The following is a 25,625-nucleotide window of genomic DNA, read 5'->3' on the forward strand; positions in this document are numbered from 1 at the left end:
CTTCTTCCTGAATTCTTCTGATCTAATGAAGTTCTCTTGGGCTTACTATTTTATGATGGATTGATTACCATGTCCTTGTTTTGGATTTTCTGATTTCCCTCCTAGGTACCTTTAGTTCAAGACTGATTTTGCATTGTTTATTATCTGTATAATATTTAATTCAGTTCTTAGATATATCCTACTGAGTGATATCCAGATTTAGTGTAAATAAATACCAGCTTTATAAACATTAGCCTGAAGTCAGTAATAACTGTAAAGTGTAGAGCTCTTATAAATTTATGATTAGGAAGCAATTATATTATTTTTACTTTTAATTAAAATAATAGAATAAAATAGAACAGAACAGAATAGAACAACAGAGTTGGAAAGGACTTTGGAGGTCTTCTAGTCCAACCTCCTGCTCAGGCAGGAAACCCTATGCCATTTAAAACAAATGGTTGTCCAATCTCTTCTTAAAAACTTCCAGTATAGGAGCATTCACAACTTCTGGAGGCAAATTGTTCCACTGATTAATTGTTCTGTCAGGAAATTTCTTCTTAGTTCTAGGTTGCTTCTCTCCTTGATCAGTTTCCATCCATTGCTTCTTGTCCTGCCCTCAGGTGCTTTGGGCACCTGATAATTAAATGTAAATGAAATGAAATTTCAGTTTTATCTTGGCTCCTCCTAATATTTTTTGCTTCCAGGACATCATATTGTGACTTAGCATCATGTGTGAAATTCTTCCATTAATTACAATTAAGATAAGAATGGAGATAGTTCAGCTACGAAGCACCTGATCTTGGACAACTAAGACAGAGCCATTTTTTCATATCAAATGTCAGAGGAACCTTCATTATGAGATCTTGCTACTAGGAAAAAACAGCCCCAACATAAACTAGCTTTCCTTTGACCTTAGTAAACCACTGCCTGATAGGATACTAGACTATACTAACATGGTAAACAGAGGTGGGCCATTTCTGCTCCCACCAGGTAGTCAGTCAGCTGATATGGAGTGAGAACCCAGTTATTTTAATTGTTTATCAAATACATATTCCACATTTTAATTGCTAAAAACTATTCCAAAGAAGATTAAAATTCTGGTCACTTTGTATGCTCTGAGTTAGGAATCCTGGCACCGATAGAAAAAATTCTTTTGTCCTCCGCCCTTTTGTCCTAGGCATATGGCCATCAGTTGCAAAAAAATATTGTATCTCATAAAATGTAGCAGATGACAAGGCTGAGCCCGAGGATGGGATCACACGCATCGTAAGTCTGGAATCCCTGTGCCTCCAAAAGAAGCCTCAGTCCAGACTCCCTTGAAGTCCGTTGCCAGTTTGCCTGGACCATTAATAGATCAGATTCTTGTGTATAGATTGCAGTACAGTACACCTGACATAAAATTATGATTAAGATTTTTTTTACAAAAATATTTTTAAAAGTATCCAAATATTTTTTCAGGTATAATTTGATTTTAGATTATAATTTCTTTCACTTAAAACCACATGAACTTTTTGCACAGGCTTATTGGGGACAAGCTGATGGTAGCAAAGTTTGGAAAACAGAAATGGAAAAGCTAGTTGAAATTAGAACTGAGCCATAATGCTTTCCTCTTTGTACACATTTTAAAGGGCTTAAGATTTTATGAGAAGCAGTATGGATATCTCGAGGGAATGATTTCCAGCAATGTTATTGTCTATGAAGCTTGATACTATTAAATTTCTTTCTCCACTTTGCACTCATAGGGTACATATAGGGACAGGAAGGACTGGTTTCACCTCAGTTTGGTTTTGTGATGCCACATAACCAATGAGATTTGGCTTTGTGATAGTGGCTGAATCCAAAATAAAGCCATTCTTCTTGTCCTTTTTTCGACTAATAAAAAATAGAGGAAAAAATAATTTAACTGCCAACCGTCTTCATTATGCTCTATAAAAAAGTGAAAGGATATGCATGTGATACATCTTGGCTCTCTGTTATTTTGTTTTAAGTTTGTTAAAGTGGTTTTAGGAAAAATAATATAGTTTAAAGCTAGTACTGTGATGCTGACAGTAGTTTTGATAGAGTTTGAAATATGCCATTTGGAATTAATCATTTTATGAAGAACCATAGATTTATTAAGCATTAGCCGTAGCAAAGGAATATTATTTATGATGGAAAGACAGTGTCATGCCAGATTTATGATCTTGGACTGGTGATATATGTTTACTCTCTGCTTGTGAATGGACTTTTTTTAATGCAATGGAAAAACTGATCAATATTATTCTGTGTGGTCAGTGTTTAATGTTCAGTCAATCAAATCTTTATTGCAATCATGTTTAATGTTGTGTTTAAAAACTGAGCTGTTTTGTACGAGGGCATATTTTTTTTTTAAAAAAATTAAATTTTATTTTCTCTTTTCACCATACACCATACACCAAAACAAACTTAAAATACATAAACATAAATCTTTCTTTTAACACAACAGTGCTATACATTTTAACTATTCTTTACATCTTATTTACATTTTTTTCATCAATATTTATATCTTTTTCTTTCTCTGTTCTAGCCAATTATAATATTTATTCCAAATTTCATAAAATTCTGTCGCCTCCTTGTCTTTTAATTCTAACATAAGTTTATTCATTTCTGTGCATTCCAAGATTTTGTACATAATCATGTCTGCTGTGGTAAATATATGCAATGCAGAATAAAATAAGATTGTTCATATCACATTGTCTTTTTTAATGACCTTTTAATGACCTTTCTGCCTTATCTGTTTTTGGTTTTATTTTTTTGAAATCTTTTTTTCTTTGTTTATATAATAAAGCAAAAAAATATATAGGAAGGTGAGATAACAATACCAGATTATTGGCTGTGTGCTAAATAAAAGTTGCACATGCATCTACAAATGATATATAGTTGTAATCATATTTTATATATCTATTATAGTTCTCTCAACTGCAAGAAAATCTTCAAGGACAAAACAATAAAGCACTACACAGAAAAGTATTAGAAGAAGCAATTGATGGCTGTTTAAAATATCTCCAAAACTGTCTGTCTATCAGAAGCTGTAGAAGTATTACAAAGATAAAACTATTAAAAGAGTATTTCAGCATGACAGGGAAAAGCAGAGAAGCTAAATTATTATTATTATTGCATCAGTCATTGGAAATTATTAATGTGCCAATTTATTAATTAATAAGATAACAACTTGCTATGTTTTTTCTTCAAATAGCTAATGGAATTTTCCCTCTGTTATCCACAGCTTAACCCAACTAAGATTTTTTTAACTTTAGTAATATAGCAACCTAATGTATCCCTATACTTCAGGCCAAGGGACTACTTCTTTTCAGGGAATGTAACTGAAAAGTATCTTTCACTGGTGTCTGTCTGATTTGTCTATCCGTCCATCTGTTTATGTAGCATCTATCATTGTTTCCTACGCTGAAGATACCCTGATTAAAAGTGGTTTCCTTATTACAGAAAGAAATATCAACATGGAATTTTGGCTATCCAAAGGGTAGCCAAAAGGAATAGTAGAACTAGGAGAGACCAGGAAGTTGCAAACCAGTTTTACATCAAAGCTAAACAGATATAAAGAATGCAGTATAAAGAAACTGAACACACTGTCTCTGTCAAAATGAATAGAATAGCTAGGCTTGCTAAGGAAATAGTAAGTAGAAATAGCTTCAAATTTCATATGAAAAGAGGAGCCCGGAATCGTAGATAATAAATTTTATTTCATTTCCTGAAGATGAGGTAATACAGATTCTATTTCTAATGGGAAAAGACCAATTACTAACCACTAGATGGCAGTGGGCATATTTTAGAAAACAGCATATATTTGTATTCTTATACATTAACCACATTAGCTTTCTAACAAATTAGCAGAAATAAAGATTTCTGCTGTTTCCTTAAAATAATTTATATCCATGTATCTGAATGAACATTGCAAAGGTTTGATTACCTAGCTAGTGATACCATTTTTCACTGCCCTGACTTACAAATTATGAGCTAAAAGAAGAAACAAAAAACATTTCATTGAGAAGTATGCTAAGGCATACATTACATTACCAGGAATCATTTGTAACATTAAACTGGCCTACTCTACAAGATTATAAAGATTACCAGGATCATGTATACAAAAGATGTCCAAGGGCATATGCAGAGGAGGCTAATTTAAGATGATATCAGTGACGATGGTTCAATGGGTAAATGGCTTTTCCAGCTGTATGATTCTATGTCTCTCTTAATACAAATACATTGACAACTTTTTCAGAAGTGGTTTGTTATTGCCTTATTACTAGATTAAAAGAAAGTGAGAGTGGCCCAAACTCATTAATCTGATTTTTGTGCCCAAGGTAAAACTAGAATTCATGTTTCTCTGCTCCTAATCCAGCACCTTAATCAATAGACCAAATTGGCTCTCTTTGTAAATCTAGCCAATCTATGTTAACAACTATACTAGTTTAAAAGACACAATTGAATTATATGATGGAAATAATCTTCCTTACCAAGAATCTTTTATTCCTACTTTTGTAATAATCTGTAATAAGGCCTGTTTCCATAGTGCCAGTTCAATACTTGGAAAAGTTATATCTGTTACCTGTTTATTTACATCTTTGTAATGTTTCTATAGGTAATTAGAAATGAAATTATAACATAGCCATAAGGCTTGACTCTACTATTTTGTATTGGGTTATCCTTATTATATGTCCATTTTGCTCTATGAGTTCATTATGACCTAACCCTAACCCTAAGTGGAATTTTACTCCAATGGGATTTTCATATGTATTTTAGCAGGAAACATAGATAGGGCAGCCTAGAAAAGTAAATGGCCTTCTAACAATACCGAAACACTACGGGTTTCTTGGCGATGTCCATTTAGCTCTATACATTCATGGTAACCTAACCCTAACACTAAGTGCAAATTTCCTCCAATGGGATTTTCCCATGTATTTTAGCAGGAAACATAAATAGGGCAGCCTAGAAAAATAGGTTCCCTCTTAAACATACCCAAGCACTCCGAGTTTGGTGGCAATGTCCATTTTGCTCTATGAGTTCATTATGTCTAACCCTAACCCTAAGTGGAATTCTATTCCAATTGGATTTTCATATGTATTTTAGCAGGAAACATAGATAGGGCAGCCTAGAAAAGTAAATGCCCTTCTAACAATACCTAAGTACTCCGAATTTATTGGCGATGTCCATTTTGCTGTATGAGTTCATTATGACCTAACCCTAACCCTCAGTAGAATTTTCCTCCAATGGGATTTTCCCATGTGTTTTAGCAGGAAACATAGATAGCGCAGCCTAGAAAAGTAAATGCCCTCCTAACAATACCCAAGCACTCCGAGCTTGTTGGCAATGTTCATTTTGCTGTATGAGTTCATGGTGACCTAACCCTGAATTTTCCTCCAATGAGATTTTCCCATGTATTTTACCAGGAAACTAGATAGGGGAGCCTAGAAAAGTAAGTGCCTTCCTAACTATACCCAAGAACTCCAAATTTGTTGGTGATGTCCACTTTGCTCTATGACCTCATGCTGACCTAACCCTAACCCTAAGCGGAATTTTCTTCCAATGTTATTTTCCCATACATTATACCAGGAAACCATACCCTAACCATACCCAAGCACTCCGGGTTTCTTGTCGATGTTCATTTTCCTCTATAGGTTCATAGTAACCTAACCCTAACCTTAGTGGAATTTTACTCCAATGGGATTTTCATATGTATTTTAGCAGGAAACATAGATAGGGCAGCCTAGAAAAGTAAATGCCCTCCTAACAATACCCAAGCACTCCGAGTTTGTTGGCGATGTCCATTTTGCGGTATGAGTTCATTATGACCTAACCCTAACCCTAAGTAGAATTTTCCTCCAATGGGATTTTCCCATTTGTTTTAGCAGGAAACATAGATAGCGCAGGCTAGAAAAGTAAATGCCCACCTAACCATATCCAAGCACTCCGAGTTTCTTGGCCATGTCCATTTTGCTCTATACATTCATGGTAACCTAACCCTAACCCTAAGTAGAATTTTCCTCCAATGGGATTTTCCCATATGTTTTACCAGGAAACATAGATAGGGCAGCCTAGAAATGTAAATGCCCTCCTAACCATACCCAAGCACTCCGAATTTGTTGGTGATGTGCATTTTGTTGTATGAGTTCATGGTGACCTAACCCTAACCCTAAGTGGAATTTTCTTCAAATGGGATTTTCCCATGTATTTTACCAGAAAACATAGATAGGGTAGTCTAGAAATGTAAATGCCCTCCTAACCATACCCAAAAACTACGGGTTTGTTGGCGATGTCCATTTAGCTCTATACATTCATAGTAAAATAAGGCTAACACTAAGTGCAATTTTCCTCAAATGGGATTTCCCATGTATTTTAGCAGGAAACATAAATAGGGAAGCCTAGAAAAATAAGTTCCCTCTTAATCATACCCAAGCACTCCGAGTTTGGTGGCAATGTCCATTTTGCTCTATGAGTTCATGATGACCTAACCCTAACCCTAAGTGGAATTTTACTCCAAAGGGATTTTCATATATATTTTAGCAGGAAACATAGATAGGGCAGCCTAGAAAAGTAAATGCCCTCCTAACAATACCTAAGAACTCCGAGTTTGTTGGCAATGTCCATTTTGCTGTATGAGTTCATTATGACCTAACCCTAACCCTAACTGGAATTTTCCCCTAATGAGATTTTCCCATGTATTTTAGAAGGAAACATAGATAGGGCAGCCTAGAAATGTAAATACCCTCCTAACCGTACCCAAGCACTCCGAGTGTGTTGGCGATGTCCATTTTGCTGTATGAGTTCATGATGACCTAACCCTAAGTGGAATTTTCCTCCAATGGGATTTTCCCATGTATTTTAGCAGGAAACATAGATAGGGCAGCCTAGAAATGTAAGTGCCCTCCTAACCATACCCAAGAACTCCGTGTTTGTTGGCGATGTCCATTTTGCTCTATGAGTTCATGGTGACCTAACCCTAACCTGAAGTGGAATTTTCCTCCAATGGGATTTTCCCGTATATTTTACCAGGAAACATAGATAGGGCAGCCTAGAAATGTAAATGCCCTTTTAACCATACCCAAGCACTCCAATTTTGTTGGTGATCTCCATTTTGCTATGGAGGTTCATGATAACCTAACCCTAACCCAAAGTGGAATTTTCCACCAATGTGATTTTCCCAAGTATTTTAGCAGGAAACATAGATAGGGAAGCCTAGAAAAGTAAATGCCCTCCTAACCATACCCAAGCAATCCGGGTTTGTTGGCGATATCCATTTAGCTCTATACATTCATGTTAACCTAACCCTGAATTTTCCTCCAATGAGATCTTCCCATATATTTTACCAGGAAACTAGATAGGGCAGCCTAGAAAAGTAAGTGCCTTCCTAACTATACCTAAGCATTCCAAATTTGTTGGTGATGTCCATTTTGCTCTATGACCTCATGCTGACCTAACCCTAATCCAAAGTGGAATTTTCTTCCAATGATATTTTCCCATACATTATACCAGGAAACATAGATAGGGCAGCCTAGAAAAATAAGTTCCCTCATAAACATACCCAAGCACTCCGAGTTTGTTGGCAATGTCCATTTTGCTCTATGAGTTCATTATGACCTAACCCTAACCCTAAGAGGAATTTTACTCCAATGGGATTTTCATATGTATTTTAGCAGGAAAAAAAGATAGGGCAGCCTAGAAAAGTAAATGCCCTCCTAACAATACCCAAGCACTCCGAGTTTGTTGGCGATGTCCATTTTGCTCTATGAGTTCATGGTGACTTTACCCTAACCCTAACTGGAATTTTCCTCCAATGGGATTTTCCCATGTGTTTTACCAGAAAACATACATAGGGCAGCCTAGAAAATTAAGTGCCCACCTAACCATACCCAAGAACTCAAGGTTTGTTGGCAATGTCCATTTTGCTTTATAGGTTCATGATAACCTAACCCTAACCCTAAGTGGAATTTTCCTCCAATGGGATTTTCCCATGTATTTTACCAGGAAACAAAGATAGGGCAGCCTAGAAAAGTAAATGCCCTCCTAACAATACCCAAGCACTCCGAGTTTGTTGGCGATGTCCATTTTGCTGTATGATTTCATTATGACCTAACCCTAAGTGGAATTTTACTCCAATGGGATTTTCCCATATATCTTACCAGTCAAGATAGATAGGGCAGCCTAGAAACGTAAATACCGTCCTAACCATAACCAAGTCCTACGAGTTTGTTGGCGATGTCCATTTTGCTCTATGAGTTCATTATGACCTAACCCTAACCCTAAGAGGAATTTTACTCCAATGGGATTTTCATATGTATTTTAGCAGGAAAAAAAGATAGGGCAGCCTAGAAAAGTAAATGCCCTCCTAACAATACCTAAGTACTCCGAGTTTGTTGGTGATGTCCATTTTGCTGTATGAGTTCATTATGACCTACCCATAACCCAAAGTAGAATTTTCCTCCAATGGGATTTTCCCATGTGTTTTAGCAGGAAACATAGATAGGGAAGCCTAGAAAAGTAAATGCCCTCCTAACCATACCCAAGCAATCCGGGTTTGTTGGCGATATCCATTTAGTTCTATACATTCATGTTAAACTAACCCTGAATTTTCCTCCAATGAGATCTTCCCATATATTTTACCAGGAAACTAGATAGGGCAGCCTAGAAAAGTAAGTGGCTTCCTAACTATACCTAAGCATTCCAAATTTGTTGGTGATGTCCATTTTGCTCTATGACCTCATGCTGACCTAACCCTAATCCAAAGTGGAATTTTCTTCCAATGATATTTTCCCATACATTATACCAGGAAACATAGATAGGGCAGCCTAGAAAAATAAGTTCCCTCATAAACATACCCAAGAACTCCGAGTTTGTTGGCAATGTCCATTTTGCTCTATGAGTTCATTATGACCTAACCCTAACCCTAAGAGGAATTTTACTCCAATGGGATTTTCATATGTATTTTAGCAGGAAAAAAAGATAGGGCAGCCTAGAAAAGTAAATGCCCTCCTAACCATACCCAAGCACTCCGAGTTTGTTGGCGATGTCCATTTTGCTCTATGAGTTCATGGTGACTTTACCCTAACCCTAACTGGAATTTTCCTCCAATGGGATTTTCCCATGTGTTTTACCAGGAAACATACATAGGGCAGCCTAGAAAATTAAGTGCCCATCTAACCATACCCAAGAACTCCGGGTTTGTTGGCAATGTCCATTTTGCTTTATAGGTTCATGGTAACCTAACCCTAACCCTAAGTGGAATTTTCCTCCAATGGGATTTTCCCATGTATTTTACCAGGAAACAAAGATAGGGCAGCCTAGAAAAGTAAATGCCCTCCTAACAATACCCAAGCACTCCGAGTTTGTTGGCGATGTCCATTTTGCTGTATGATTTCATTTTGACCTAACCCTAAGTGGAATTTTACTCCAATGGGATTTTCCCATATATCTTACCAGTCAAGATAGATAGGGCAGCCTAGAAACGTAAATACCGTCCTAACCATACCCAAGCCCTACGAGTTTGTTGGCGATGTCCATTTTGCTCTATGAGTTCATTATGACCTAACCCTAACACTAAGAGTAATTTTACTCCAATGGGATTTTCATATGTATTTTAGCAGGAAAAAAAGATAGGGCAGCCTAGAAAAGTAAATGCCCTCCTAACAATACCTAAGTACTCCGAGTTTGTTGGCGATGTCCATTTTGCTGTATGAGTTCATTATGACCTACCCATAACCCGAAGTAGAATTTTCCTCCAAAGGGATTTTCCCATGTGTTTTAGCAGGAAACATAGATAGCGCAGCCTAGAAAAGTAAATGCCCTCCTAACCATACCCAAGCACTCCGAGTTTGTTGGCGATGTCCATTTTGCTGTATCAGTTCATGGTGACCTAACCCTAACCCTAAGTGGAATTTTACTCCAATGGGATTTTCCCATGTATTCTACCAGTCTACATAGATAGGGCAGCCTAGAAATGTAAATGCCCTCCTAACCATACCCAAGCAATCCGAGTTTGTTGGCCATGTCCATTTTGCTGTATGTATAACCCTAACCCTAAGTGAAATTTTCCTCCAATGGGATTTTCCCATGTATTTTAGCAGGAAACATAGATAAGGCAGGCTGGAAATGTAAATGCCCTACTAACCATACCCAACCACTCTGAGTTTATTGGCGATGTCCATTCAGCTCTATACATTCATGGTAACCTAACCCTAACCCTAAGTGGAATTTTCCTCAAATGGGATTTTCCCATGTATTTTACCAGTAAACCTAGATAGGGAAGCCTAGAAAATTAAGTTCCCTCCTAACCATACCCAAGCACTCCGAGTTTGTTGGCGATGTCCATTTTGCTCTATGAGTTCATGGTGATTTTACCCTAACCCTAAGTGGAATTTTCCTCCAATGGGATTTTCCCATGTGTTTTACCAGGAAACATACATAGGGCAGCCTAGAAAATTAAGTGCCCACCTAACCATACCCAAGAACTCCGGGTTTGTTGGCAATGTCCATTTTGCTTTATAGGTTCATGGTAACCTAACCCTAACCCTAAGTGGAATTTTCCTCCAATGGGATTTTCCCATGTATTTTACCAGGAAACAAAGATAGGGCAGCCTAGAAAAGTAAATGCCCTCCTAACAATACCCAAGCACTCCGAGTTTTTTGGCGATGTCCATTTAGCTGTATGATTTCATTATGACCTAACCCTAAGTGGAATTTTACTCCAATGGGATTTTCCCATATATCTTACCAGTCAAGATAGATAGGGCAGCCTAGAAACGTAAATACCATCCTAACCATACCCAAGCCCTACGAGTTTGTTGGCGATGTCCATTTTGCTCTATGAGTTCAAGGTGACCTAACCCTAATCCTAAATGGAATTTTCCTCCAATGGGATTTTCCCATATATTTTACCAGGAAACATAGATAGGGCAGCCTAGAAATGTAAATGCCCTCCTAACAATACCCAAGCACTCCGAGTTTGTTGGCGATGTCAATTTTGCTGTATGAGTTCATGATGACCTAACCCTAACCCTAAGTAGAATTTTCCTCCAATGGGATTTTCCCATGTATTTTAGCAGGAAACAGATAGGGGAACCTGGAAATATAAATGGCCTCCTAACCATACCCAAGAACTCCGGTTTGTTGGCAATGTCCATTTTGCTCTATCAATTTGTGGTTGACCTAACCCTAACCCTAAGTGGAATTTTCCTCCAATGGGATTTTCCAATGTATTTTACCATTCTACAAAGATAGGGCAGCCTAAAAATGTAAATGCCCTCCTAACCATACCCAGAATCCCGGGTTTGTTGGCAATGCCCATTTAGCTCTATACATTCATTGTAACCTAACCCTAACCCTAAGTAAAATTTTCCTCCAAAGGGATTTTCCCATGTATTTTAGCAGGAAACATAGATAGGGCAGCCTAGAAATGTAAATGCACTCCTAACCATTCAAAAGCACTCCAGGTGTTTTGGTGATGTCCATTTTGCTCTATGAGTTAATGGTGACATAACCCTAACCCTAAGTGGAATTTTCCCCCAATGGGATTTTCCCATGTATTTTACCAGGAAAAATAGATAGGGCAGCCTAGAAAAGTAAATGCCCTCCTAACCATACCCAAGCACTCCGAGTTTGTTGGTAATGTCCATTTTGCTGTATGAGTTCATTATGATCTAACCCTAACCCTAAGTGGAATTTTACTCCAATGGGATTTTCCTATGTAGTTTACCAGTCAACAAAGATAGGGCAGCCTAGAAATGTAAATGCCCTCCTAACCATAACCAAGCACTCCGAGTTTATTGGTGATGTCCATTTCGCTGTATGAGTTCATGATGACCTAACCCTAAACCTAAGTGGAATTTTCCTCCAATGGGATTTTCCCATTTATATTACCAGGAAACATAGATAGGGCAGCCTAGAAATGTAAATGCCCTCCTAACCATACCCAAGCAATCCGAGTTTGTTGGCGATGCCCATTTAGCTCTATACATTCATGGTAACTTAACCCTAACCCTAAGTGGAATTTTCCTGCAATGGGATTTTCCCATGTATTTTAGCAGGAAACATAGATAGGGCAGCCTTGAAAAGTAAATGCCCTCCTAAAAATACCCAAGCAGTCTGAGTTTGTTGGCGATGTCCATTTTGGTCTATGAGTTTATGGTGACCTAAACCTAACCCTAAGTGAAATTTTCCTCCAATAGGATTTTCCCATGTATTTTAGCAGGAAACATAGATAAGGTATCCTAGAAATGTAAATGCCCTCCTAACGATACCCAAGCACTCCGGGTGTGTTGGCGATGTCCATTTTGCTCTATGAGTTTACATTTCTAGTCTGCCCTACTTATGTTGACTGGTAAAATACATGGGAAAATCCCATTGGAGGAAAATTCCACTTAGGGTTAGGGTAAAGTCATATGAACTCATACAGCAAAATGGAAATCGCCAACAAACTCGTAGTGCTTGGGTATGGTTAGGATGGCATTTACTTTTCTAGGCTTCCCTATCTATGTTTCCTGCTAAAATACATGGGAAAATCACATTGGTAGAAAATTCCACTTTGGGTTAGGGTTAGGTTATCATGAGCCTCCAGAGCAAAATGGAGATCACCAACAAAATTGGAGTGCTTGGGTATGGTTAAAAGGGCATTTACATTTCTAGGCTGCCCTATCTATGTTTACTGGTAAAATATACGGGAAAATCCCATTGCAGGAAAATTCCACTTAGGGTTATGGTTAGGTTACCATGAACCTATAAAGCAAAATGGACATTGCCAACAAACCCGGAGTGCTTGGGTATGGTTAGGAAGGCATTTACATTTCTAGGCTGCCTTATCTATGTTTCCTGATAAAATACATGGGAAAACCCCATTGGAGGAAAATTCCACTTAGGGTTAGGGTTAGGTCACCATGAACTCATAGAGCAAAAAGTACATTGCCAACAAACTCGGAGTGCTTGGGTATGGTTAGGAGGGAACTTAATTCTCTAGGCTGCCCTATCTAAGTTTACTGGTAAAACACATGGCAAAATCCCATTGGAGGAAAATTCCACTTAGGGTTAGGGTTAGGTTACAATGAATGTATAGAGCTAAATGGACATCGCCAAGAAACCCGGAATGCTTGGGTAAGGTTAGGCGGGCATTTACATTTCTAGGCTGCCTTATCTATGTTTCCTGATAAAATACATGGGAAAATCCCATTGGAGGAAAATACCACTTAGGGTTAGGGTTAGGTCACCATGAACTCATAGAGCAAAAAGTACATTGCCAACAAACTCGGAGTGCTTGGGTATGGTTAGGAGGGAACTTAATTTACTAGGCTGCCGTATCTAAGTTTACTGGCAAAACACATGGCAAAATCCCATTGAAGGAAAATTCCACTTAGGGTTAGAGTTAGGTTACCATGAATGTATAGAGCTAAATGGACATCGCCAACAAATCCGGAGTGCTTGGGTAAGGTTAGGCGGGCATTTACATTTCTAGGCTGCCCTATCTATGTTTCCTGGTAAAATACATGGGAAAATCCTATTGGAGGAAATTCCTCTCTGGGTTAGGGTTAGGTCACCATGAACTCATAGAGCAAAATGGACATCACCAACATGTGAGAGACTTGAGTCAGCCCATGTCCTTTTTACTCTATGAGTTCATCGTGACCTAACCCTAACCCTATGTGGAATTTTCCTCCAATGGGATTTTCCCATATATTTTACCAGGAAACATAGTTAAGGCAGCTGAGAAATGTAAATGCCGTACTAAACATACCCAAGCACTCCGAGTTTGTTGGCGATGTCCATTTTGCTCTATGAGTTCATTGTGACTTAACCCTAACCCTAAGTGGAATTTTCCTCCAAAGGGATTTTCCCATGTATTTTAGTAAGAAACATAGATAGGGTAGCCTAGAAATGTAAATGCCCTCCTAACCATACCCAAGCACTCCGAGTTTGTTGGCAATGTCCATTTAGCTCTATAAGTTCATGGTAACCTAACCCTAACGCTAAGTAGAATATTTCTCCAAAGGGATTTTCCCATCCATTTTACCAGTCAAGATAAGTAGGGCATACTAGAAATCTAAATGCCCTCCTAACCATACCCAAGCACTCCGAGTTTGTTGGCAATGTCCATTTTGCTTTATAGGTTCATGGTAACCTAACCGTAATCCTAAGTGGAATTTTCCTCCAAAGGGATTTTCCCATGTATTTTAGTAAGAAACATAGATAGGGTAGCCTAGAAATGTAAATGCCCTCCTAACCATACCCAAGCACTCCGAGTTTGTTGGCAATGTCCATTTAGCTCTATAAGTTCATGGTAACCTAACCCTAACGCTAAGTAGAATATTTCTCCAAAGGGATTTTCCCATGTATTTTAGCAGGAAACATAGATAAGGAAGCCTAGAAATGTAAATGCCCTCCTAACCATACCCAAGCACTCCGGGTTTGTTGGCGATGTCCATTTTGCTGTATGAGTTCATGATGACCTAACCCTAATCCTAAGTGGAATATTTCTCAAATGGGATTTTCCCATGTATTTTACTAGTAAACTTAGATAGGGCAGCCTAGAAAATTAAGTTCCCTCCTAACCATACCCAAGCACTCCGAGTTTGTTGGCAATGTCCTTTTTGGTCTATGCGTTCATGGTGACCTAACTCTAACGCTAAGAAGAATTTTCTCCCAATGGGATTGTCCGATGTATTTTACCAGGAAACATAGATAGGGCAGCCTAGAAATGTAAATGCCTTCCTAACCATACCCAAGTACTCCGAATTTGTTGGTGATGTGCACTTTGCTGTAGGATTTCATGGTGACCTAACCTTAACCCGAAGTGGAATTTTCTTCCAAAGGGATTTTCCCATGTATTTTACCAGTCAACATAGATAGTGCAGCCTAGAAATGTAAATGCCCTCCTAAGAATACCCAAGCACTCCGAGTTTGTTGGCTATGTCCATTTTGCTGTATGAGTTCGTTATGACCTAACCCTAAGTAGAATTTTCCTCCAATGGGATTTTTCCATGTATTTTACCAGGAAACATAGATAGGGTAGCCTAGAAATGTAAATGCCCTCCTAACCATACCCAAACACTACGGGTTTGTTGGCGATGTCCATTAAGCTCTATACATTCATCGTAACCTAACCCTAACACTAAGTGCACTTTTCCTCAAAAGGGATTTCCCATGTATTTTAGCAGGAAAAATAAATAGGGAAGCCTAGAAAAATAAGTTCCCTCTTGAACATACCCAAGCACTCTAAGTTTGGTGGCAATGTCCATTTTGCTCTATGAGTTCATTATGACCTAACCCTAACCCTAAGTGGAATTTTACTCCAATGGGATTTTCATATGTATTTTAGCAGGAAGCATAGATAGTGCAGCCTAGAAAAGTAAATGCCTTCCTAACAATACCTAAGTACTCCGAGTTTGTTGGCCATGTCCATTTTGCTCTATGAGTTCATGGTGACCTAACCCTAACCCTAAGTAGAATTTTCCTCCAATGGGATTTTCCCATGTATTTTACCAGTCAACATAATAGGGCAGCCTAGAAATGTAAATGCCCTCCTAACCATACCCAAGCACTCCGGGTGTGTTGGAGATGTCCATTTTGTTCTATGAGTTTACTTATGTAAACTTTCTAGTCTGCCCTACTTATGTTGACTGGTAAAATACATGGGAAAATCCCATTGGAGAAAAATTCCACTTAGGGTTAGGGTTAAGTTACAATGAACTCATACAGCAAAATGGACATCACCAACAAACTCGTAGTGCTTGGGTATGGTTAGGAGGGCATTTACTTTTCTAGGCTGCCTTATCTATGTTTCCTGATAAAATACATGGGAAAATCCCATTGGAGGAAAATTCCACTTAGGGTTAGGGTTAAGTCACAATGAACTCATACAGCAAAATGGACATCGCCAACAAACTCGTAGTGCTTGGGTATGGTTAGGAGGGCATTTACTTTTCTAGGCTGCCCTATCTATGTTTCCTGGTAAAATACATGGGAAAATCCCATTGGGGGAAAATTCCACTTAGGGTTAGGTTTAGGTCACCATTAACTCATAGAGCAAAATGGACATCGCCAACAAACTCGTAGTGCTTGGGTATGGTTAGTAGGGCATTTTCTTTTCTAGGCTGCCTTATCTATGTTTCCTGATAAAATACATGGGAAAATCCCATTGGAGGAAAATTCCACTTAGGGTTAGGGTTAAGTCACAATGAACTCATACAGCAAAATGGACATCGCCAACAAACTCGTAGTGCTTGGGTATGGTTAGGAGGGCATTTACTTTTCTAGGCTGCCCTATCTATATTTCCTGCTAAAATATATGGGAAAATCCCATTGGAGGAAATTCCTCTCCGGGTTAGGGTTAGGTCACCATGAACTCATAGAGCAAAATGGACATCGCCAACATGTGAGAGACTTGAGACAGCTCATGTCCTTTTTACTCTATGAGTTCATTGTGACTTAACCCTAACCCTAAGTGGAATTTTCCTCCAATGGGATTTTCCCATGTATTTTATCAGGAAACATAGATAAGGCAGCCTAGAAAAGAAAATGCCCTACTAACCATACCCAAGCACTACGAGTTTGTTGGTGATGTCCATTTTGCTCTATGAGTTAATGGTGACCTAAACCTAACCCTAAGTGGAATTTTCCCCCAATGGGATTTTCCCATGTATTTTACCAGGAAACATAGATAGGGCAGCCTAGAAAAGTAAATGCCCTCCTAACCATACCCAAGCACTACGAGTTTGTTGGCGATGTCCATTTTGCTGTATGAGTTCATTGTGACTTAACCCTAACCCTAAGTGGAATTTTCCTCCAATGGGATTTTCCCATGTATTTTATCAGGAAACATAGATAAGGCAGCCTAGAAATGTAAATGCCCGCCTAACCTTACCCAAGCATTCCGGGTTTGTTGGCGATGTCCATTTAGCTCTATACATTCATTGTAACCTAACCCTAACCCTAAGTGGAATTTTCCTCCAATGGGATTTTGCCATGTGTTTTACTAGTAAACTTAGATAGGGCAGCCTAGAGAATTAAGTTCCCTCCTAACCATACCCAAGCACTCCGAGTTTGTTGGCAATGTACTTTTTGCTCTATGAGTTCATGGAGACCTAACCCTAACCCTAAGTGGAATTTTCCTCCAATGGGTTTTTCCCATGTATTTTATCAGGAAACATAGATAAGGCAGCCTAGAAATCTAAATGCCCTCCTAACCATACCCAAGCACTCCGGGTTTGTTGGCAATGTCCATTTTGCTTTATAGGTTCATGGTAACTTAACCATAACCCTAAGTGGAATTTTCCTCCAATGGAATTTTCCCATGTATTTTATCAGGAGACATAGATAAGGCAGCCTAGAAAAGTAAATGCCCTCCTAACCATACCCAAGCACTACGAGTTTGTTGGCGATGTCCATTTTGCTGTATGAGTTCATTGTATCTTAACCCTAACCCTAAGTGGAATTTTTATCCAATGGGATTTTCCCATGTATTTTACCAGTCAACATAATTAGGGTAGACTAGAAAGTTTACATAAGTAAACTCATAGAACAAAATGGACATCTCCAACACACCCGGAGTGCTTGGGTCTGGTTAGGAGGGCATTTACTTTTCTAGGCTGCCCTATCTATGTTTCCTGGTAAAATACATGGGAAAATCCCATTGGGGGAAAATTCCACTTAGGGTTAGGTTTAGGTCAGCATTAACTCATAGAGCAAAATGGACATCGCCAACAAACGCGTAGTGCTTGGGTATGGTTAGTAGGGCATTTTCTTTTCTAGGCTGCCCTATCTATGTTTCCTGCTAAAACACATGGCAAAATCCCATTGGAGGAAAATTCCACTTAGGGTTAGGGTTAGGTTACCATGAATGTATAGAGCTAAATGGACATGGCCAACAAACCCGGAGTGCTTGGGTAAGGTTAAGCGGGCAATTACATTTCGAGGCTGTCCTATGTATGTTTCCTGGTAAAATACATGGGAAAATCCTACTGGAGGAAATTCCTCTCCGGGTTAGGGTTAGGTCACCATGAACTCATAGAGCAAAATGGACATCGCCAACATGTGAGAGACTTGAGACAGCTCATGTCCTTTTTACTCTATGAGTTCATCGTGACCTAACCCTAAACCTATGTGGAATTTTCCTCCAATGGGATTTTCCCATATATTTTACCAGGAAACATAGATAAGGCAGCCGAGAAATGTAAATGCCGTCCTAACTATACCAAAGGACTCCGAATTTGTTGGCGATGTCCATTTTGCTCTATGAGTTCATTGTGACTTAACCCTAACCCTAAGTGGAATTTTCCTCCAATGGGATTTTCCCATGTATTTTACCAGTCAACATAAGTAGTGAAGACTAGAAATGTAAATGCCCTCCTAACCATACTCCGAGTTTGTTGGCAATGTCCATTTTGTTTTATAGGTTCATGGTAACCTAACCCATCCTAAGTGGAATTTTCCCATATATTTTCCCATGTATTTTAGCAGGAAACATAGATAGGGCAGCCTGGAAATGTAAATGCACTCCTAACCATACCCAACCACTCCGAGTTTGTTGGCGATGTCCATTCAGCTCTATACATTCATGGTAACCTAACCCTAACCCTAAGTGGAATTTTCCTCCAATGGGATTTTCCCATGTGTTTTACCAGTCAACATAGATAGGGCAGCCTAGAAATGTAAATGCACTCCTAACCATTCAAAAGCACTCCAGGTGTTTTGGTGATGTCCATTTTGCTCTATGAGTTGATGGTGACCTAACCCTAACCCTAAGTGGAATTTTCCCCAAATGGGATTTTCCCATGTATTTTACCAGGAAAAATAGATAGGGCAGCCTAGAAATGTAAATGCCCTCCTAACCATACCCAAGCACTCCGAGTTTGTTGGTAATGTCCATTTTGCTGTATGAGTTCATTATGATCTAACCCTAACCCTAAGTGGAATTTTACTCTAATGGGATTTTCCTATGTAGTTTACCAGTCAACATAGATAGGGCAGCCTAGAAATGTAAATGCCCTCCTAACCATAACCAAGCACTCCGAGTTTGTTGGCGATGTCCATTTCGCTGTATGAGTTCATGATGACCTAACGCTAAACCTAAGTGGAATTTTACTCTAATGGGATTTTCCTATGTAGTTTACCAGTCAACATAGATAGGGCAGCCTAGAAATGTAAATGCCCTCCTAACCATAACCAAGCACTCCGAGTTTGTTGGCGATGTCCATTTTGCTCTATTCGTTCATGGTGACCTAATCCTAACCCTAAGTGAAATTTTCCTCCAATGGGATTTTCCCATGTATATTACCAGGAAACATAGAAAGGGCAGCCTAGAAATGTAAATGCCCTCCTAACGATACCCAAGCACTCCGACTTTGTTGGCGATGTCCATTTTGCTCTATGAGTTCATGGTGACCTAACCCTAACCCTACGTGGAATTTTCCTCCAATGGGATTTCCCCATGTATTTTACCAGTCAACATAGATAGGGCAGCCTAGAAATGTAAATGCCCTCCTAACCATACCCAAGCACGCCGGGTGTGTTGCCGATGTCCATTTTGCTCTATGAGTTAATGGTGACCTAACCCTAAGTGGAATTTTCCCCCAATGGGATTTTTCCATGTATTTTACCAGGAAACATAGATAGGGCAGCCTAGAAATGTAAATGCCCTCCTAACCATACCCACACACTCCGGGTTTGTTGGCGATGTCCATTTTGCTGTATGAGTTCATAATGACCTAACCCTAATCCTAAGTGGAATTCTCCTCCAATGGGATTTTCCCATATATTTTGGCAGGAAACATACATAGGGCAGCCTAGAAATGTAATTGCCCTCCTAACTATACCCAAGGACTCCGGGTTTGTTGGCGATGTCCATTTTGCTCTATGAGTTCATGGTGACCTAACCCTAACCCTAAGTGGAATTTTCCTCCAATGGGAATTTCCCATGTATTTTACTAGTCAACATAGATAGGGCAGCCTAGAAATGTAAATGCACTCCTAATCATTCAAAAGCACTCCAGGTGTTTTGGTGATGTCCATTTTGCTCTATGAGTTAATGGTGACCTAACCCTAACCCTAAGTGGAATTTTCCCCAAATGGGATTTTCCCATGTATTTTACCAGGAAAAATAGATAGGGCAGCCTAGAAAAGTAAATGCCCTCCTAACCATACCCAAGCACTCCGAGTTTGTTGGTAATGTCGATTTTGCTGTATGAGTTCATTATGATCTAACCCTAACCCTAAGTGGAATTTTACTCCAATGGGATTTTCCCATGTATTTTACTAGTAAACTTAGATAGGGCAGCCTAGAAAATTAAGTTCCCTCCTAACCATACCCAAGCACTCCGAGTTTGTTGGCGATGTCCATTTCGCTGTATGAGTTCATGATGACCTAACGCTAAACCTAAGTGGAAGTTTCCTCTAATGGGATTTTCCCATGTATATTACCAGGAAACATAGATAGGGCAGTCTAGAAATGTAAATGCCCTCCTAACCACACCCAAGCACTCCGAGTTTGTTGGCCATGTCCATTTTGCTCTATTCGTTCATGGTGACCTAATCCTAACCCTAAGTGGAATTTTCCTCCAATGGGATTTTCCCATATATTTTAGCAGGAAACATAGATGAGGCATCCTAGATAGGGCAGCCTAGAAATGTAAATACCCTCCTAACCATAACCAAGCACTCCGAGTTTGTTGGCGATGTCCATTTCGCTGTATGAGTTCATGATGACCTAACGCTAAACCTAAGTGGAATTTTCCTCCAATGGGATTTTCCCATGTATTTTACCAGGAAACATAGATAGGGCAGCCTAGAAATGTAAATGCCCTCCTAACTATACCCAAAGACTCCGGGTTTGTTGGCGATGTCCATTTTGCTCTATGAGTTAATGGTGACCTAACCCTAACCCTAAGTGGAATTTTCCCCCAATGGGATTTTCCCATGTATTTTACCAGGAAACATAGATAGGGCAGCCTAGAAATGTAAATGCCCTCCTAACCATACCCAAACACTCCGGGTTTGTTGGCGATGTCCATTTTGCTGTATGAGTTCATGATGACCTAATCCTAATCCTACGTGGAATATTTCCCAAATGGGATTTTCCCATGTATTTTACTAGTAAACTTAGATAGGGCAGCCTAGAAAATTAAGTTCCCTCCTAACCATACCCAAGCACTCCGAGTTTGTTGTCAATGTCCTTTTTGGTCTATGAGTTCATGGTGACCAAACTCTAACCCTAAGAGGAATTTTCTCCCAATGGGATTTTCCGATGTATTTTACCAGGAAACATAGATAGGGTAGCCTAGAAATGTAAATGCCTTCCTAACCATACCCAAGTACTCCGAATTTGTTGGTGATGTGCACTTTGCTGTAGGATTTCATGGTGACCTAACCTTAACCCGAAGTGGAATTTTCTTCCAAAGGGATTTTCCCATGTATTTTACTAGTCAACATAGATAGGGCAGCCTAGAAATGTAAATGCCCTCCTAACCATACCCAAGCACTCCGGGTTTGTTGGCAATGTCCATTTTGCTTTATAGGTTCATGGTAACCTAACCCTAACCCTAAGTGGAATTTTCCACCAATGGGATTTTCCCATGTATTTTAGCAGGAAAAATAGATAAGGCAGTCTATAAATGTAAATACCCTCCTAACCATACTCAATAACTCCGAGTTTGTTGGCGATGTCCATTTTGCTGTATGAGTTCATGATGACCTAACCCTAACCCTAAGTGTAATTTTCCTCCAATGGGATTTTCCCATGTATTTTAGCAGGAAAAATAAATAGGGAAGCCTAGAAAAATAAGTTCCCTCTTGAACAAACCCAAGCAATCTGAGTTTGGTGGCAATGTCCATTTTGCTCTATGAGTTCATTATGACCTAACCCTAACCCTAAGTGGAATTTTACTCCAATGGGATTTTCATATGTATTTTAGCAGGAAGCATAGATAGTGCAGCCTAGAAAACTAAATGCCTTCCTAACAATACCTAAATGCTCCGAGTTTGTTGGCCATGTCCAGTTTGCTCTATGAGTTCATGGTGACCTAACCCTAAGTAGAATTTTCCTCCAATGGGATTTTCCCATGTATTTTACCAGTCAACATAATAGGGCAGCCTAGAAATGTAAATGCCCTCCTAACCATACCCAAGCACTCCGGGTGTGTTGGAGATGTCCATTTTGTTCTATAAGTTTACTTATGTAAACTTTCTACTGCCCTACTTATGTGGACTGGTAAAATACATGGGAAAATCCCATTGGAGAAAAATTCCACTTAGGGTTAGGGTTAAGTTACAATGAACTCATACAGCAAAATGGACATCGCCAACAAACTCGTAGTGCTTGGGTATGGTTAGGAGGGCATTTACTTTTCTAGGCTGCCCTATCTATGTTTCCTGGTAAAATACATGGGAAAATCCCATTGGGGGAAAATTCCACTTAGGGTTAGGTTTAGGTCACCATTAACTCATAGAGCAAAATGGACATAGCCAACACACCCGGAGTGCTTGGGTATGGTTAGGAGGGCATTTACATTTCTAGGCTGCCCTATCTATGTTGACTGGTAAAATACATGGGAAAATCCCATTGGAGGAAAATTACACTTAGGGTTAGGGTTAGGTCACCATGAACTCATAGAGCAAAATGGACATCGCCAACAAACTCGGAGTGCTTGGGTATCGTTAGGAGGGCATTTACATTTCTAGGATGCCTTATCTATGTTTCCTGCTAAAATACATGGGAAAATCCCATTGGAGGAAAATTCCACTTAGGGTTAGGGTTAGGTCACCATGAACTCATAGAGCAAAAAGTACATTGCCAACAAACTCGGAGTGCTTGGGTATGGTTAGGAGGGAACTTAATTTTCTAGGCTGCCCTATCTAAGTTTACTGGCAAAACACATGGCAAAATCCCATTGGAGGAAAATTCCAGTTAGGGTTAGGGTTAGGTTACCATGAATGTATAGAGCTAAATGGACATCGCCAACAAACCCGGAGTGCTTGGGTAAGGTTAGGCGGGCATTTACATTTCTAGGCTGCCCTATCTATGTTTCCTGGTAAAATACATGGGAAAATCCTATTGGAGGAAATTCCTCTCTGGGTTAGGGTTAGGTCACCATGAACTCATAGAGCAAAATGGACATCACCAACATGTGAGAGACTTGAGTCAGCCCATGTCCTTTTTACTCTATGAGTTCATCGTGACCTAACCCTAACCCTATGTGGAATTTTCCTCCAATGGGATTTTCCCATATATTTTACCAGGAAACTTAGATAAGGCAGCCGAGAAATGTAAATGCCGTCCTAACCATACCCAAGCACTCCGAGTTTGTTTGCGATGTTCATTTTGCTCTATGAGTTCATTGTGACTTAACCCTAACCCTAAGTGGAATTTTCCTCCAATGGAATTTTCCCATGCATTTTACCAGTCAAGATAAGTAGGGCAGACTAGAAATCTAAATGCCCTCCTAACCATACCCAAGCACTCCGAGTTTGTTGGCAATGTCCATTTTGCTTTATAGGTTCATGGTAACCTAACCGTAATCCTAAGAGGAATTTTACTCCAATGGGATTTTCCTATGTAGTTTACCAGTCAACATAGATAGGGCAGTCTAGAAATGTAAATGCCCTCCTAACCATAACCAAGCACTCCGGGTTTGTTGGCGATGTCCATTTAGTTCTATACATTCATGGTAACCTAACCCTAACCCTAAATGGAATTTTCCTCCAATGGGATTTTCATATGTATTTTACCAGTAAACTTAGATAGGGAAGCCTAGAAAATTAAGTTCCCTCCTAACCATACCCAACCATTCCGAGTTTGATGGCAATGTACTTTTTGCTCTATGAGTTCATGGAGACCTAACCCTAACACTAAGTGGAATTTTCCTCCAATGGGATTTTCCCATGTATTTTATCAGGAAACATAGATAAGGCAGCCTAGAAATGTAAATGCCCTCCTAACCATACCCAAGCACTCCGGGTTTGTTGGCAATGTCCATTTTGCTTTATAGGTTCATGGTAACCTAATCCTAACCCTAAGTGGAATTTTCCACCAATGGGATTTTCCCATGTATTTTAGCAGGAAACATAGATAAGGCATCCTAGAAATGTAAATACCCTCCTAACGATACCCAAGCACTCCGACTTTGTTGGCGATGTCCATTTTGCTGTATGAGTTCATGATGACCTAACCCTAACCCTAAGTGGAATTTTCCTCCAATGGGATTTCCCCATGTATTTTACCAGTCAACATAGATAGGGCAGCCTAGAAATGTAAATGCCCTCCTAACCATACCCAAGCACTCCGGGTGTGTTGCCGATGTCCATTTTGCTCTATGAGTTAATGGTGACCTAACCCTAACCCTCAGTGGAATTTTCCCCCAATGGGATTTTCCCATGTATTTTACCAGGAAACATAGATAGGGCAGCCTAGAAATGTAAATGCCCTCCTAACCATACCCAAACACTCCGGGTTTGTTGGCGATGTCCATTTTGCTGTATGAGTTCATGATGACCTAACCCTAATCCTAAGTGGAATTTTCCTCCAATGGGATTTTCCCATGTATTTTAGCAGGAAACATAGATAGGGCAGCCTAGAAATGTAAATGCCCACCTAACCATATCCAAGCACTACGAGTTTGTTGGCCATGTCCATGTTGCAATATTAGTTCATGGTGACCTAACACAAACCCTAAGTGGAATTTTGCTCCAACAGGATTTTCCCATGTATTTTAGCAGGAAACATAGATGGGGAAGCCTACAAAAGTAAGTGCCCTCCTAACCATACCCAGAATCCCGGGTTTGTTGGCGATGCCCATTTAGCTCTATACATTCATAGTAACCTAACCCTAACCCTAAGTGAAATTTTCCTCCAATGGCATTTTCCCATGTGTTTTAGCAGGAAACATACATAGGGCAGCCTAGAAAATTAAGTGCCCACCTAACCATACCCAAGTACTCCGAGTTTGTTGGCGATGTCCATTCAGCTCTATACATTCATGGTAACCTAACCCTAACCCTAAGTGGAATTTTCCTCCAATGGGATTTTCCCATGTATTTTAGCAGGAAACATAGATAAGGCAACCTAGAAAAGTAAATGCCCTCCTAACTATACCCAACGACTCCGAGTTTGTTGGCGATGTCCATTTTGCTCTATGAGTTCATGGTGACCTAACCCTAACCCTAAGTGGAATTTTCCTCCAACGGGAATTTCCCATGTATTTTACCAGTCAACATAGATAGGGCAGCCTAGAAATGTAAATGCACTCCTAACCATTCAAAAGCACTCCAGGTGTTTTGGTGATGTCCATTTTGCTCTATGAGTTAATGGTGACCTAACCCTAACCCTAAGTGGAATTTTCCCCAAATGGGATTTTCCCGTGTATTTTACCAGGAAAAATAGATAGGGCAGCCTAGAAAAGTAAATGCCCTCCTAACCATACCCAAGCACTCCGAGTTTGTTGGTAATGTCCATTTTGCTGTATGAGTTCATTATGATCTAACCCTAACCCTAAGTGGAATTTTACTCCAATGGGATTTTCCTATGAAGTTTACCAGTCAACATAGATAGGGCAGCCTAGAAATGTAAATGCCCTCCTAACCATAACCAAGCACTCCGAGTTTGTTGCGATGTCCATTTCGCTGTATGAGTTCATGATGAC

General features: G+C 39.5%; 1 protein-coding gene across 29 annotated transcripts in view; it reads right to left on the reverse strand.

Moving 5' to 3' along the window:
• Positions 1–25,625, reverse strand: part of DTNA (dystrobrevin alpha) — a 237,063-nt gene that overhangs the window by 64,129 nt on the left and 147,309 nt on the right. The gene's annotated exons all lie outside the window — the stretch shown is intronic.

This window comes from Crotalus tigris, unplaced genomic scaffold, assembly GCF_016545835.1.
Source record: "Crotalus tigris isolate CLP2741 ecotype Arizona unplaced genomic scaffold, ASM1654583v1 scf7180000024506.7606697, whole genome shotgun sequence".
NCBI lineage: Eukaryota > Metazoa > Chordata > Lepidosauria > Squamata > Viperidae > Crotalus > Crotalus tigris.